General features: G+C 39.6%; 1 long non-coding RNA gene across 1 annotated transcript in view; it reads right to left on the bottom strand.

The window, feature by feature from the left end:
- The window catches only part of LOC127536053 (uncharacterized), a 57,705-nt gene that overhangs the window by 22,443 nt on the left and 19,896 nt on the right, over positions 1-15,366 (bottom strand). The window lies entirely within an intron of this gene.

Here is a 15,366-nt window from a genome sequence, read left to right as displayed (position 1 = left end):
TGTCCCTTGTCTTCACCCTAAATCAGCTGGGATAGACTCCAGCCCCTGAGACCCTAATAAGGATTAAGTAGTGTATAGATTATGGATGGAGGGATGGATTTGTAACTAAGTATTGAGCCTAGTATTGAGTCTTATTTGCTTTCATCTATTTGAAGTCTATATGTTCCAATACTTTTGCTCACCTAAAAATCTGGTTTTCTGTTACAAATAATGCCATCTTCTAAGTTGTGTATCAGATCCAGATGTAAATACCTGGAAATGAAAGCTGAAATGTTGATCTCTTGTCTCATATCCATTGTTTGATGTCAAACCCAAATGTTTTCAGTCTACAGCAAAATAAAGGAATTAGCCTTATTGTTCCAACACTTTTGGAGGGAAGTGTACGTGAGTGTGGCACATTATTCTCATCAAAGTGCTTAATTATGCAGTGACCAAGTCCATGCATGATCCTTGATGTTGATGCTTTTTTTCATGCTGGTAACAGACCTAGAGTTCACCATTATAATTCCTCATATTTTTATTTCTGAAACACCGCATGTACCTGGTAGCTCCTTCACTCATGTCAATGTCTGTGAGCGAGTGCATCAAATGCCACATATTATAGTAAAACACACAGCATAACACACTGACCCCATGACTGAGGAACAATACAAGAACATATTTCTGTACCTCAGTGATTTGGTTCTGGCTTTGTGGTTTACTTGTGTGTTTTTTTGTTTGTTTGTCTGTACTGCCTAAGTAGTTTAATTCAAACTGCAGTGATTTCCTTTTAGTGGGTTGTCTGCACTGTTTGGCTCGATTCATTGGCTGAGGTGGAAATACGCTGCTAGTCTGCTACATTATACTGGGCTGCTTTACTGGTAAGAACAATCTTAAAAACAAGAATAGGCCCACCAGTCTCACTTGCCTGCAAGCATTGTTCCCTGTTACACCTTGTTTTCTGTCATACTGAAATTGTTCACACATGCAGAAGTCTGGTGGCCTCTCCTACAATTATTCATAAATAGATGTCAGTGGATCGTTTTCCTGTCCTTTTTTTTATGTAAAAGTGGCTCATTCTTCCACTCCACACCACAAGAGCAGCCCTTGTGTTGTTAGGTACAGTGGATATATTACACACTGGTACATGTCATGAGCAGCAGCTTCCTATTGATGGACAACATGCAGGATATTGGAGGTTGACTTTATGATTTAATGTATCTCGTTCCCACATTATCAGACAATCTGGGAGACAACATTTAAAGACTTGCGTGAACTAATTCATTAAAGGATATTAAAATGTCATCATAATTTCCCTTTAGATGCTATCCATGTGTGTCTGCGTATGTCTGTGTTTCACAAATCTGCAAAAAGTGATGCATGCATCATTTATAAAATACATTTGATCTCAGTTCTGTATAAAGCTTGTTACACTGTCACTACTTCTCCACAGAAAAATTCTGGTTGTAGAATCAGCTTTGCTCTGGTATATTATACATCCGTACCATCTTTTATTGCAAATATTTACTTTAGTTCGGTAGAGCTACATGAGATCGATATGCCTATTGCACAGATGCAGATAATGACTATGTGCAAGATTAGCATAGATAAAACATATTTTTTTTAACTTTTCTATGATTTTTCCATTTTAAAAATGACACTCTCACTTCCAGATCTGGACTCAATATACGCGGGCCGGGTTCAAAGGAAGGCCCGACGTATCACCACCGACCCCACCCACACGGGAAATGGACTGTTTGTTCCCTCAGGCAAATGGTACAGAAACATAAAAACTTTAACTTCCAGACTGAAAAACTGCTTTTATCACAGAGTTGTCCAATTCATTTCCCCCCTGCACACACAAACAGGCACACTATGTGTAATAAAGAACTGAGTCTTGCACTGGACTGCACTTTACCACCAATCTCACTGCTTATTTTGCTCTAATTCTATTTCCATATTTATATTTTTTCAGTATTTTTGTTTTATTTGTATATAGTGTGGCTTTTTCAATTTTTTTGTCTGTAGTTTGAGTGACCAGCGAAAAGGTTGCTATATGAAAGCACAATACCAATAAAGATTCTTGATTCATTCTTCAGGTTCTTTTTCCGTGGTTCCACATGAAAATAATTTTTTTAAACAGTGTTTATCTATTTATTATTTGTGAAAACAAATAGAACAGTTCAAATGTAGGACTGCAAACCAGAACAGAAATGGTTTTGTGTTGGTGGAAATGCTCCTTCTGTTTCTTTTGGTTCAAAAAATTACTCCTGGAAAAGAGCTACTTTACAACCAGCCAAGAGTGTTAGAAATATTGATAACAGACAGATCTGCAAAACCCAAAAATGCAGCAAGTTGATTTATTTATGTAGCTTTAAAATTGTATGTTTAGTGCTATGAAAAAAATGAAATAAATAAATCTTGAATTCTAGGATGTCACATTTCAATGTAGATGATTAAGTTTAAGAAAAGATTGCTGCCACAAATTAGCAAGGAATAATTAGGCAATGCCGACACTTGCTCAAAGCTGGGGTAGACGGTTTGTTCTTGTTGTTTTTAGTTTAGTGCAGCAATGGGAAAAAGTATACACTAACCTTTTATATAATTATCATCAAAATTGTATATTTTGAATTTTTTTCCATTAAAATACATTTTTCTGCCTTAAAATAGCCAAGCAGTGCATCTCCACTGTTGCTTTCTTTAGAATATGCATACACTACCATTAAAAGTTTGGGATCACCCAGGCAATTTCATGTTTTCCATGAAAACTCACACTTTTATTCGTGTGCTAACATAATTGCACAAGGATTTTCTAATCATCATTAGTTTCAACACCATTAGCGAGCAAGAACAATGTATCTTTAGAACACAGGAGTGATGGTTGCTGGAAATGTTCCTCTGTACCCCTATGTAGATATTCCATTAAAAATCAGCTATTCCCAGCAAGAATAGTCATTTACCACATTAACAATGTCAAGACTTTATTCCTGATTAATTTATTGTTATCTTCATTGAAAAAAAGTGTTTCTCTCAAAAATAAGGACATTTCTAAGTGACCCCAAACTTTTGAACAGTAACGTATCTATGAAGTCCTTGCCTCTCTCTTCATTAACCTCTATACCACTCTCTGCCCAGTTCACCTACCACCAGCTAACTGCTACTCTGTAAAATTCTGTTTTTTAACTTATTAACATCACTAAATTATGTTTTTATATGCTGAGAAACACGTCATGAACAAAACAAGCAGTCAACACCATGGCTGAATCTCAAAAACACATATTCAGACTTTCAAATGTCACAACCTCAGCTAATCATTCATGTCAGCCTGCCGGGGATAGCTTTTTGTATCATTATCTTTCCTCAGAATCAGGTTCCAGTTTGAACATGTACAGTATGACTCAAATTAACAAAAGCATGAACTAGAAAAGCACTCAGAGAGCACAGTACACTGCTAAGGCTGTTCATTCCCCCATATGGCATTGTCAGAAATGCAGCATTTATTTATTTATTTTTTAGAAATGCAGCATTTGTTTGTTCATTAGTGACTGATGATCAGAAATCATGGCAACATAGAATATGGCCATTTAATATAGATGTACCTGCAAACAAACTGACCTTGTGCTGAGCACAGGTGTGTGTTATGTACATGTGTGTGATGTACGGATACCGAATCATGTTACCTAAATATGTAACGGCGGTGGGAATCCATGGGACTCGGAAACATCCCCACAATTTCATCAATTGTTCCTTGTGTGATTTATGATGGATAAGTCCCAATAAGTCCACAGCAGTCGATTTGTAGTGGGATCGCAATCATGTGATCGTCAGCAGGCAGCTGATGTAGTGTTCACTTGTTGTCATAGTTATAGTGATGCCATGTCACTATCCACAATGATATAGAGATCTTTTACAAATCCGTGGATCCAGACTATAAGCTGCATCACTGCCAAAATCTATTCACTTGGTCCTTGTGTCATTTCTGACCTTCCCTGAAAATTTCATCCAAATCCATTTTTGTGTAATGTAGACAGACAGACAGACAGACAGACAGACAGACAGAGATCATCACATAACTCCATCACATTCCTTGGCGGAGTAATAACAAGTAATAGTGGAATCTTATTGAATTGTGAATCACAGCAAGAACTGAATGAACATCACAGACAGCTGAGACATAGATTGACAGTGCTAACATTTTCATTTTCTGTTCATTAACTGTCTATTAAACATAGACTGAAACAGTCCAGTGGTAAATAATACAAGTCAGAACATACCTTTAGTCTTGTCAGAAACAGAGTGATTTAAAATCCACTGATTGTTGAGCATTGCTGTACTGTGAATATTAAGAGCATTTGTGAAGTTTTACTTTGCATTTACACCGTTGAAGTAAGTGGATGCAGTCCTTCCTGTGTAACTGTAGCTGAGTGTTTATCAAAGGCTGGTATACGTAAGTTTCTCCACTACTTGATCTTAGTGATGCATTTGACACGGTTGACCACAAGATACAAGTAGACAGATTTGAAAACTGTGTGGGACTCTCTGGTGCAGTTCTAAATTGACTTAAGTCCTATTTGAATGACGGGGACTATTTTGTGTCTATAGGTAATGCCATATCTGAGTGGATGAAAATGGTATGCGGAGCACCTCAGGGATCCATTATGGGGCCTCTGTTATTCAAGATTTACATGCTCCCCTTGGCTCAGATAATGGAAAATATTTTAAAAAATTACCATAGCTATGCAGATGACACTCAGATTTACATCAGCATATCACCAGGGAAATACAGTCCCATTCAAACACTGAGTAAATGCATTGAACAAGTCAATGAGTGGATGTGCCACAATTTTCTTCGGTTAAATAAAGAAAAAAATGGAAATGCTTGTTTTTGGAGCCAAGAAAGAAAGGTTAAAGGTTACTGTTCAGCTTCAATATTTTACAGTGAAATGTGCAAACCAAACCAGAAACTTTGGTGTAGGCATCAACTCAGATCTCAATTTCAGCAGCCACATTTAGACAATCACAAAGTCTGCCTACTATCACATTAAGAATATATCAAGGATTAAAGGACTAATGTACCAGCAAGATTTAGAAAAACTGGCCCATGCATTTATCTTTAGCAGACTAGACTACTGTAACGGTGTCTTTGCAGCACTCCCTACAAAGCCCATCAGATGACAGCAGCTCATACAAAACGCTGCTGCTCGAGTCCTAACAAGGACCAAAAAAGTAGATCACATCACTCCAGTTCTAAGATCTCTGCATTGGCTTCCTGTCTGCCAGAGAATAGATTTTAAAATCTCGTTGATGGTTTATAAAGGACTGAATGGTTTAGGCCCAAAATACATTACACTTTATGAACCATCTGGACCTATGAGGTCATCAGGTACTGGTCTGCTTTCAGTCCTTAGAGTTAGAATTAAACATGGTGAAGCAGTGTTTACTCATTATGCTTCACATATCTAGAACAAACTCCCTGAAAGCTGCAGGTCCGCTCCAACTCTCACTTTCTTTAAATCACAACTCAAGACTTTTCTGTTTGCCACTGCTTTCCTATTAGAGCTTATTTTTAATTGTTTTAAATGCAAACTGTAATTTTATTTTTTAATATATTTCTAATATTCCTTTTCTTTTTATGTTTTATTATATTTGTCATTTTAACTGTCCTCATTAAATGTTTGTCTAAATGGTTGTAGTGCTTTCAGTGATTTAATGTAAAAAGAGCATTGAGTTGTCCCCGTGTATGAAATGTGCTATACAAATAAAGCTGCCTTGCTTTGTCTCTACTTTTGTCTTTTTGTATAAGCCCATGGTGCTTAAGAGCAGGATAAGGTTAAGATGCAACACGTGCACTAACAACTGCTGGTGCGAGATAGAGCCTTCAAGGTCTCACATGTTTACTGCACCTAAACTAACACATCACTTCATCATCTGCGGTCCTCCTCGATTTGAATAGTTGACAGGTTTGAATGAATTCTTGGCCCCTTCAGAAATTAGGGCTGCATCACTCTCCTGCTGTGGCATCTTGTCTTTTTCAGTAACTACATGACAAATTGACAAATTGTCAATTTCTACTGATGTTACGACTGAGTGATTTCTTACAAATGAATGCTTCATTATGAACATGTCTCCTGTTTTGGAAAGCACGGTAAAAAAAAAAAAAACAAAAAAAAAAAAACCATTGTTGAGTGATCAAATGATGAAGATATGTTGTGAATGTAGCACTAAAGTAATTACAGCCTTGTTAGGTAGTGCCATAAACTAATAGCCTACATCAGACAGTGCTACCGACTGTATTGTTAAAATGGAAGCTGCTTTATTTATCGGTCTTTCCTCTGTCAGTCCTGAACCTGTTCCTCTCTCTCCATCTCCCTGTCTCCTCTTGTGTGCTGTTTCTCTTTGCTTATCTGTCACATTGCTGAGGTGAGTCCTCTGTCTCCTGATTTATTCATGATACGACTTTTAATATCATTCACTATGACACTGGAGTCTGCATCTCAAATTAAAATCCTTCAGGCAAAGTGTGTGCCATGTACTGTGCACAGTATGTGTGTGTGTTTCAGAGGAAAAAGACAGAGAGAATCTACAGTATTTCTATCAGTCTGTACGGCACGGTGAAAGCAGATGCTTAAATAATCCATTATCTGATTACAAGAAGGTGATACATCCTTATGCAAAACTGAAATAATGTATCTTTTTTCCAGCGGTATATATACATATACACACGCGCGCACACACACACACACACACACACACACACACACACACACACACGTCTATATAGTCACATATAAAGTGTGTGACTTGTGTTTGCAAGTCTCTTTCACAATTAGCCAGGTGTAATTGAGTGGGGTACATGATTGTCACCGGCAATTGCAGTGATGGAACGGCACGCCATTCAAGAGTGTGTGGGTGTTAACTATGAGCATGGCTCCATGTGTGTCTCGGCGTTTTAATGGGCGCTATAAGCTTTGATGGAACATTACCAGTTTGTTCATGAGCCTGTGTCAACATATGTGGGTGGAAAGGTGCGCTTCTGAAGAGCTTTCTCTGTTTAAACGTGTGGGCGGGATTTTGTATGTGTTTATCAGTATATTGGAGAATTTGTCATGAGCACTGGAAAGTGACAAAGAAAGGGAGACTTCAAGACACCCCTGTGTTTTTACACCTGGGCTGTGTTTTCGAGCCATGTTGCCTCCAGTATATTTGTCCTTTCTTGAAATGACAACATGCTAACACTTTGTACCTGCTGATTGCAATCTGCTTACTGTCACCCCCCACCTGATCCTAAATTTCCCTGGTGCTATACACTGCAGACTCGTTTTCCTGTTCAGGCTCGCTGAAGTAGCTCTGAAGCTCAGAAATGTAGGAAAACTACAATATAATATATTCATGTGAAATTATTACATATAGATGGCGAATGGAATGCTCATTGAGAAACCTAGTACCGGTACTTAGATCTTTTTTTGCTCTTTTTCCTCGCTTACACAGAAAGAAAAAGTTATGTGGGATGCAGTATAAAGTATTGCTCACGCTAACAACATGCTCCACAGTAATGTACCAAGTATTATACTAGTGTATATTTATTTCTAAATTCCCCTTGTATGTTACTTCAAAACTTCTTGGTGTGGCAGCAGTCAATTGTTTGGACACATTTTTTTTCTGTATATTTACTGTCTTCTATGGTGCAGAACAAAACTAAAGATTTCAAAACTGTCACCATGCCTTCGCACACGAGTGGTAAACAGTTTCATGAGCTTGCCACTTGTAGTTGCTTCCAGTTAACTTGTCAAAAGTTAACAAATGGATATCCTTGCCTTTTAAATGTGTTCGAGAGCTTGACTTGTGTCGTGTTGAGGTAGTGTCGAATGATATGGCAAGAGAAACAATAGTCCAGCATTACTTCAAGACTTAAAGTTCAGTCAGTCTGAAGGATTTTAAGAACTGCAGAGATTAACTCTGACTAGCACTTATTTATAATTAAAGATATCTTTAACTTACCACATTTCAAGACGTGCATTGCCTTTTTTAGAAGTTTTCAATAAAGTTTGAAGAAGTCACAGTTGTGTGGTAGTTATTTGAAATTCTGCCTCATCAAAATGTATCACAGATATCTTCAATTAGAGTTTTTACTCTGTGAAATGACATTGCAGATATCCAATTATTGTCAGAACTACTGCAAGTGCAACATGGAGGAGATTTTCTGTTTAAAACCTTAACAACGACAAGTCAGAGCAGCTTGAGGCCTAAGTTCTAGTTCATTTAGTTCAAAAATCTCGCATGGAGCTCTCATTCTCCTCAAACTTCATAGTTTTCTCAACATTTTATCCACCAAAGCAGTTGCCATGACTTCAGATGTCTCCGACTGTCATTATCACTGCTTAGAATGATGTTATATCATCAAAGAAAAATTCAGGAACTCATGTCCAGGAACTTTAGAACTAAAGGTTCCTTCAGGAAATTGTTAAGTAACAGTTTGGAGGTGTTGATGAAGGACAGTATATCAGACAAAAAAAATCTTGGCCCAGCACAGTACGGCCTCCATCTTTGTCATTATAGGTTCTTTCACACAAACAGAAAAATATATGCATGCGGTCTAAGAAGCATTCCTGTGGAAACAATTCGGAGGATTTCTGTGTTCTGACGACTCGCTCTTGGGTCATTATGTGTGTTACCACCTGGCCCTCCTCTTACCCACAATGCTGCATTGCTCTGCGGTAACAAATACCCTAAGGAAGATAGCAAGGGATGACAAAGGATGAAGATGAAGAGGAGGGTGGGTGCACGCTGTGCCTCAGAGTGAGGGCATGGCTCAGCAGGCTCGGCAATGTCCCCTCGATGCTGGCTGGTTTTTGATGTTGAGAACTCGGAGTGAGCTTGGTTTTTAATGTTATGCAACTTTGAAGATGGAGTGTTTGAAGTTATGCATGAATTGCACTCATTTCCAGCTTCTTCCTGATTTGTTTTTGTTTTTTTCCCACCATCTCTTTCTTCTTTTAGAGATTTTTTTTCTATGAGAAGCACAAGTTATGTGTTTGAAGTGAAGGAATGTTTCAAGGGTATCTACTGAAGCACCCATTGTGGTGGTGGTCTTTGCGGTGCTCACGCCTTAATTATGGCTCTTAAGTAATTGTTGCTGCTGTGTTTCCTCCCTTTCTCTCTTACTGAAACTGTAGCCAACCCCTCATGTATTCTGTGGGGTTTTTACAGACAACATGTATGAAGGACCTTTCAAAGCGAGAAGGTCAGAGATCAAATTATGTCCATGTACATTTTAGTTGCTTTACTTTATACCTCATATCAAATAGATTTTTTTTTCTCATGAGGTGAAACTATGTGAAAATGTGGATCCATCTGTTATCTATACAGCACTTAATCCTCATGAGAGTTATGGGCCGGCTGGAGCCTATCCCAGCTCACTTAGGGGAGGGAAGGGGACAGCGGACACCCTGGACAGGTCACCAGTCGATCACATATACAAACGGCCACACTGGCATCCACACCTATGAACGATTCAGAATTATCAGATAACCTCTGCATGTTTTTGGATTGTGGGAGGAAGCCAGAGTACCTGGAGAAAACCCACGCATGCACAGGGAGAACATGCAAACTCCATGCAAAAAGACACAAATTGGGGATCTTATAGCTGCAAAACGACAGTACTAACCACCGAGCCAGTATGCAGCCTGAAAATGTGGATTCATAACTCAGTTTAATACTCTCACACATTTTGATACTATGACCTCACTTGGTCTTTTATGACCAGTATCTCAAAGTGACAGTGTTAGTTAATATTGGCAAATGTTATAGAAACAGCTGTATGCCTGTCAGAGTCCGTTAGCTTCTCTTCTCTGTTATACTGTAACATTATGTTTCATGCATTCTTAAAAGCTACACAAATTCACCTTAAAGCTGCACTGTGCAGTATGTGCAGTGGAGCAACATGTAAACCCAAGTGTTTTAAGCAAATGCCTGTTTAGTTAAACAAACAGATGTTAGCTCCATTAAATGGTCTGTTGTCAGCATCACGCGGGCCAGTAGCTAACTACTCACCCAATTCAATGGAACTCCATTTTCAGCTTATTTATTGGCTGTGCAGAAATGCTTTACTTACAAAGAGAAGCAAAAGTGTGCATTTGAAGGAGATGGAGGAGGTGTAAGTCAGGGGGCTTTCACCTTAAAGATGCGAGTTTGAGTCTTGTCTCTGATCATTCTTAAAGGTTACATCTTAACTTCAGTCTTGTTTTGACTTCCTCTTTCACATGTTTTTTTTTGTTTTTTATCAGTCGATGTTTGATTAAGTTTAGGTATTAACACTACTTTGTTAGGTTCATAATGGGGTTTTCGTTTGGGTCAAAATACAGCCTTTAGTTTAAAATATTTTCAAGCAACTGCTTCTTTCCATTAAAATGAGGGTTATAAGACTAAATGTAAAAGAAATTAGAAAGTTGCAGTGATAATACTGAAAGACCAGGCTAAAAGACACACTCGAACAGTCAAGATGAAAATGACTGACGTAGCTTTAAAGGTATGTTGTAGGCTTCTGTATCTGATTAATTGAATTTAAAATTTGATGTCTTGTGGGGCCACTATATGCTATGAGCAACAGAGTAGCTGCGTTAGCATTACCGCTACCAAGCCAGTCTACCAGTATTTGTATTGCTACGGAAGAGTAGCCTACTGATGCTTTTGGTTGTAGAGCTAGCTGTTGTGGGTATATTATAGGCAATGTAAATACACTGTCTGCATCATCAAAATGTCATTGAAGAATTGTAACATTTACAAGAAGAGAAACACTTAAAAATGAACACATGGCCAAACTTTTCTTAAACACAATGCCCTCCAAACTCCTGCTCCTTTTATGACTGATTTTCAAGAATATAGTGTAGGTGGATTAAACTGGACTCGTGTATTTGCTAGATGATATTTTATCAGATCCCCACCACGCCAGTCTCCATATAAACAATTCCAACATGTATCTGATCTCACCGTGTCAGACAAAGCTTATTCTAAATTTTAAGGAGTGCAATACAACCAATATTTCAGATCTATTTTCACTCGGCTCGAGATTTCTCCTTTTACCTCTCCTAATAAACAACACCGAGCTGCTCGGCGCCATCTATTCCTCCTCTCTGCCCCTTGTCAAAAAAAGACAAATGATGTGAATCCTTCCTTTTAAGAATGCTGCAGCCCATTTTGGATCGCTCTGCAGAAGCAATAGCACTGCTCAATATTTAGGATTAGGCTTTGACAGCATGGAGGAGGAACCATTATCCCATTGTCGTGTGAAGCTGGAGAGAGCGGTTTGGATCTCTGTGATGTGCACTTTTAATGAGGCCCATTAAATCAAGTGGCAGCTCCTCACAAGGAAAAGTTGGTTGGTGTTTAATAGTTTCACCGCAAGCTTACATAAGCCCCTTTAATTCGGCGCTCGGGCGCTCTTTCCGGGCAGCGCCGGGAGAAGGCTCCCTTGCTCCGCCGAGAGGCACGCAACAGCAATTAGCCGTCCTCTGGAGTCTTAATTAGGGAGCCACGTCGACCTGAAGATGAGCGCGTGAGAGGACCACACGTCGGTCAACAGCCAAACAAAAATAGATGAAAAAAAATAGAGGCTCCAATTAATTACAGACTCCAAATGAGCATCCAAGTTGTAGCAGGCCTTGAGAGGCGAGAGGAATAAAGTCAGCCAGAGATGGTTTGACTCTACTGGAGTGATGGAAGGGTGCCACCACTTTATAGCCCTGCTTTTGCATATATGGAGAGCTTACTTTGGAGATGTGGAAGAACGCTTATCCAGCAGCTCCCAGCGCCTGGGGGCACACTGATCTGAGTGATCTCAGATTGTATGCTATATGTTCTTTAATTAGCTCGTAACTGACTTTGAGAGGCTATTGTCTCCACCAGTTTATCCTTCATTTGGTTAATTGGCATTCAGTTCATGCTTTGCCTGTGTGTGTGTGCACGTATGTGTATACGCGTGCAAACATGTGTGTGTGTGTGTACTAGGTTCTACCTTCTTTTGTTCTGCCTCTTTTCCTCAGTGTGAAGAAGGTGCTGCTGCCGTGGCCATGGTGATGAGAAACAGCATCGCGGAGGATGACAAAAGACAATTGCCATGGTGACGGTGTACAATGTTTGGCATTCATGTGCCGACATTAAAGACGATATGGTGACGTGCCGACGGTGGAGATTTCTGAAATGACCATAGAATCACAGTTATGACTGCGATGAGTGTTAAGGTGCCAGCAACGACAGCAGTTACGGTCTTGGCGATGAGTGTTATGACGATGACGAGCAGCACGGTGCTGGGAGTGACGGCTCTGAGGCCTGATGCCCACAGCAAGGGCTTCTGGATCAGATTACTCCTGGTCTGCAGGCAGAAGACAGCAGCCTCTCGTTAACTTTAATGAGATAAAGACATGCCCTGCTCTTTGTCTGGGGAGTTCTCTTTTTATATTTGAGTGTGTGTGTGTGCGTGTGTGTGTGTTTGTGTGTGCTTGCATCTCTTAGAGGAATGCTGTTCTACTGTGACCACAATAACCTCACAAACACAGCACAAACAGAATAATGTCATGTATAAGAGGAGAATGTCAAATCTGATCACCAGCCATTTGTATTCCCTTTGATTCTTCTGTGTGTAGACTCCTGCATTAACCATGTTTGCGCTGTATACTGTTGATGTTTGGCTTATTTGCAAATGAGCAATGCTCTTGCTTCGACAGACCTTGACAGCTGACATTATACAAATGCTACTTTGCATCTGTGTGAAAAACTAAGTGTGTGTGTGCCAGTAAAATGAATATATCTTTGCATGTATCTATTTGTGTGTTGGTGAAAGTGTGTGGCTGGGCGCCATGCCAGCCTCTAAGTGACAGCACCCCCTCTCATTGGCGCATCTTTGTCTCAGAGACTAATGGCACAGAGAGAATCAATTACCGCCATAACGTTGGGGATATGCCAGAGCTGCTGGGCGGTGGAGGAGAGAATGAGCCATTCCCATGCACCCTCTGTCTTCACCCACCTCCCATCCTCCTCCTCGTCCTCCCGTGTCAAGCAATGGCCGGCTCGAAGCGGTGACTTGTCCCCTCTCTTCCCGTCATCAGGCCACTGTGGAGCACCGCAGAGAGATGGCACCCATTCCAGACACTCCCCAGAAAGCCACAGTCGCACCCCGTCATCAGAGAAGCCCTGGATCCCACCGGCAAGGCGGAGAAGGACACCCTGCGGCTTGGAGACATAGCTCCACTCAACCACTCAGTGTGGCAATACTTCACTATCTGCAATTGAGCCTTTTCTCCACTGATTCAGCAATGTCACCCTCTTGGTGGACATAAATTAATAAATAGGTGACAGTTGCTGCTGCAGATCCATGAATCTTGGTTTTGAGTGAAAATCTGCACCTACATTACCCCCAATGCAACTTGAGGTTTCCAGTCATCCAGAGCTGTTGCATATTTGACATACTGACTGTGTATCTTTATGTAAAATCCTCAAAGATCTAACAAGTCCAGAGGGTGAACATTTGAAATGAGTGTCTTGTGGTCCATGTTGGGGTGTAACATCACTGCCTGCCTGTCTTTATACATGCTACCTCCAGAGGGTGCTGCAGTTGGATTTTTTTCTAAATTCTAAGCAAAGAAGCTTTTAAAAAGCAGAATTTAAAAAAATACCTTTAATAGGTTTATTTATAAATGTATTTATTGTATTTATTTAATTATTTGTACATAGCTGTTTCCACTTGAGTATTACTCTTGCTTTATTCAATTTTAAATGTCAGACTCTATTTACCCCTACAGTAAATGATTTATTAGCTGTATGAAGCCCTTTGTGCTTCCACAGAGAGCTGCGGCCACAGGTTCGAAAAAGAAAAAGAAATCCGAGGGCGTGAAGTAAGGAAGACGTGAGGTTACCAGACCTCTGTAGTCTGCTGCAGGCTACGTTAGCCATTACTAGCATAACATAATAATGAATTGCACTGTAAAGTGGACAGTGTTTAAAAAGCAGAAGAATGTTACCTCTGGCTCCTCTGCATTGATTTAGTTATTTTTTCTATCTGATGACATTAGAGGAGTGAAATGTGGAAATGTTGAAATGCTCTGGTATTTTGTAAATTCAGATTGGACTATGTTACAGGTAAGAAAATATGTTCGTTCAAAAATATGATGAATTTTACTTACACTCATAAATCAGAATACAGTTTAGTTATAAAGGAACATTTTTTTGTAGTAACTGATATAAAGATGGATTAAATCTATGTGACATCATCATATGTATATAATTAAAATTGAGATCTGTGTGGGTGGACTCATGTCTCAGGTAGACATTTGAGGAATTGCATTTTTTTTCCCACTTCATTGGCTTTATTTTCCAGCAGCCAATTAAACATCATTTTCACCACTGCAGATTGTAACATCTAATCAATGAAAAAAAATCTTACATTTGGTAAATCTGATCAGTGATCACAATGATAATGCACAGGTACTCAGAGAAAACCTAACCCTCAGAATAAATGGTAAGTGGTTGTATTTATATAGTGCTTTTATCCAAAGCGCTTTACATGATATGTCACATTCACCCATTCACACACTGATGGCAGAAGCTGCCATGCAAGGCGCTAACCACGACCCACCAGGAGCAATTAGGGGTTAGGTGTCTTGCTCAAGGACACCTCGACATGAGCACAAAGGGCCGAGGATCAAACCGGCAACCTTCTAGTTACAAGACAGCCACTCTACCCACTGAGCCATGCCGCCCCTACAATGCATAGATCATCATGTTATATATACATTTTTTATTTTAGATGATCATCCAATGATCAGTGTCTCTTTAGATAATGATGGAGTAATATGGAACTGTCTTGCTAAAATATATCCATCCATCCATCGTTCCCCAGACATCCATTATCTATACATCGCTGAATCTTCTTTAGGGTCATGGGAGGCTGGAGTCTATCCCAGCTGACTTAGGGCGAAGGCAGGGGACACCCTGGACAGGCCACTAGTTTATCACAGGGATACATACAGAGACAAACAGTCACACTCACATTCACACCTATAGACGATTTAGTGTTACTAATTGACGTCATCATGTTTTTGGAGTGTGGGAGGAAGCCAGAAAACCTAGTGAAAACCCATGCATGTACAGGGAGCACATGCAAACTCCATGGAGAAAGATCCTAGGAAGGCGGGGAAGCAAAGTGAGGAGGCCAAAGTGCTAACCACTGTGCAGCCGCTAAAGATATATTAACTCGTAATTAGTTGCAATAAGAAGTGTTGGTTTTGTGAAAAAAATTAGACAAAGTGGAATGTTGTTGTAAGATAAGAGATACATTTGTTACTATAAAGAGACACTGAAATTATTTTGACTTATATTTTTACTGGAAGCTCTGTG

Source organism: Acanthochromis polyacanthus, chromosome 11, assembly GCF_021347895.1.
Source record: "Acanthochromis polyacanthus isolate Apoly-LR-REF ecotype Palm Island chromosome 11, KAUST_Apoly_ChrSc, whole genome shotgun sequence".
NCBI lineage: Eukaryota > Metazoa > Chordata > Actinopteri > Pomacentridae > Acanthochromis > Acanthochromis polyacanthus.
The sequence above is the reverse complement of the archived record's forward strand: the minus strand, read 5'-3'. Positions and strand labels throughout refer to the sequence as shown.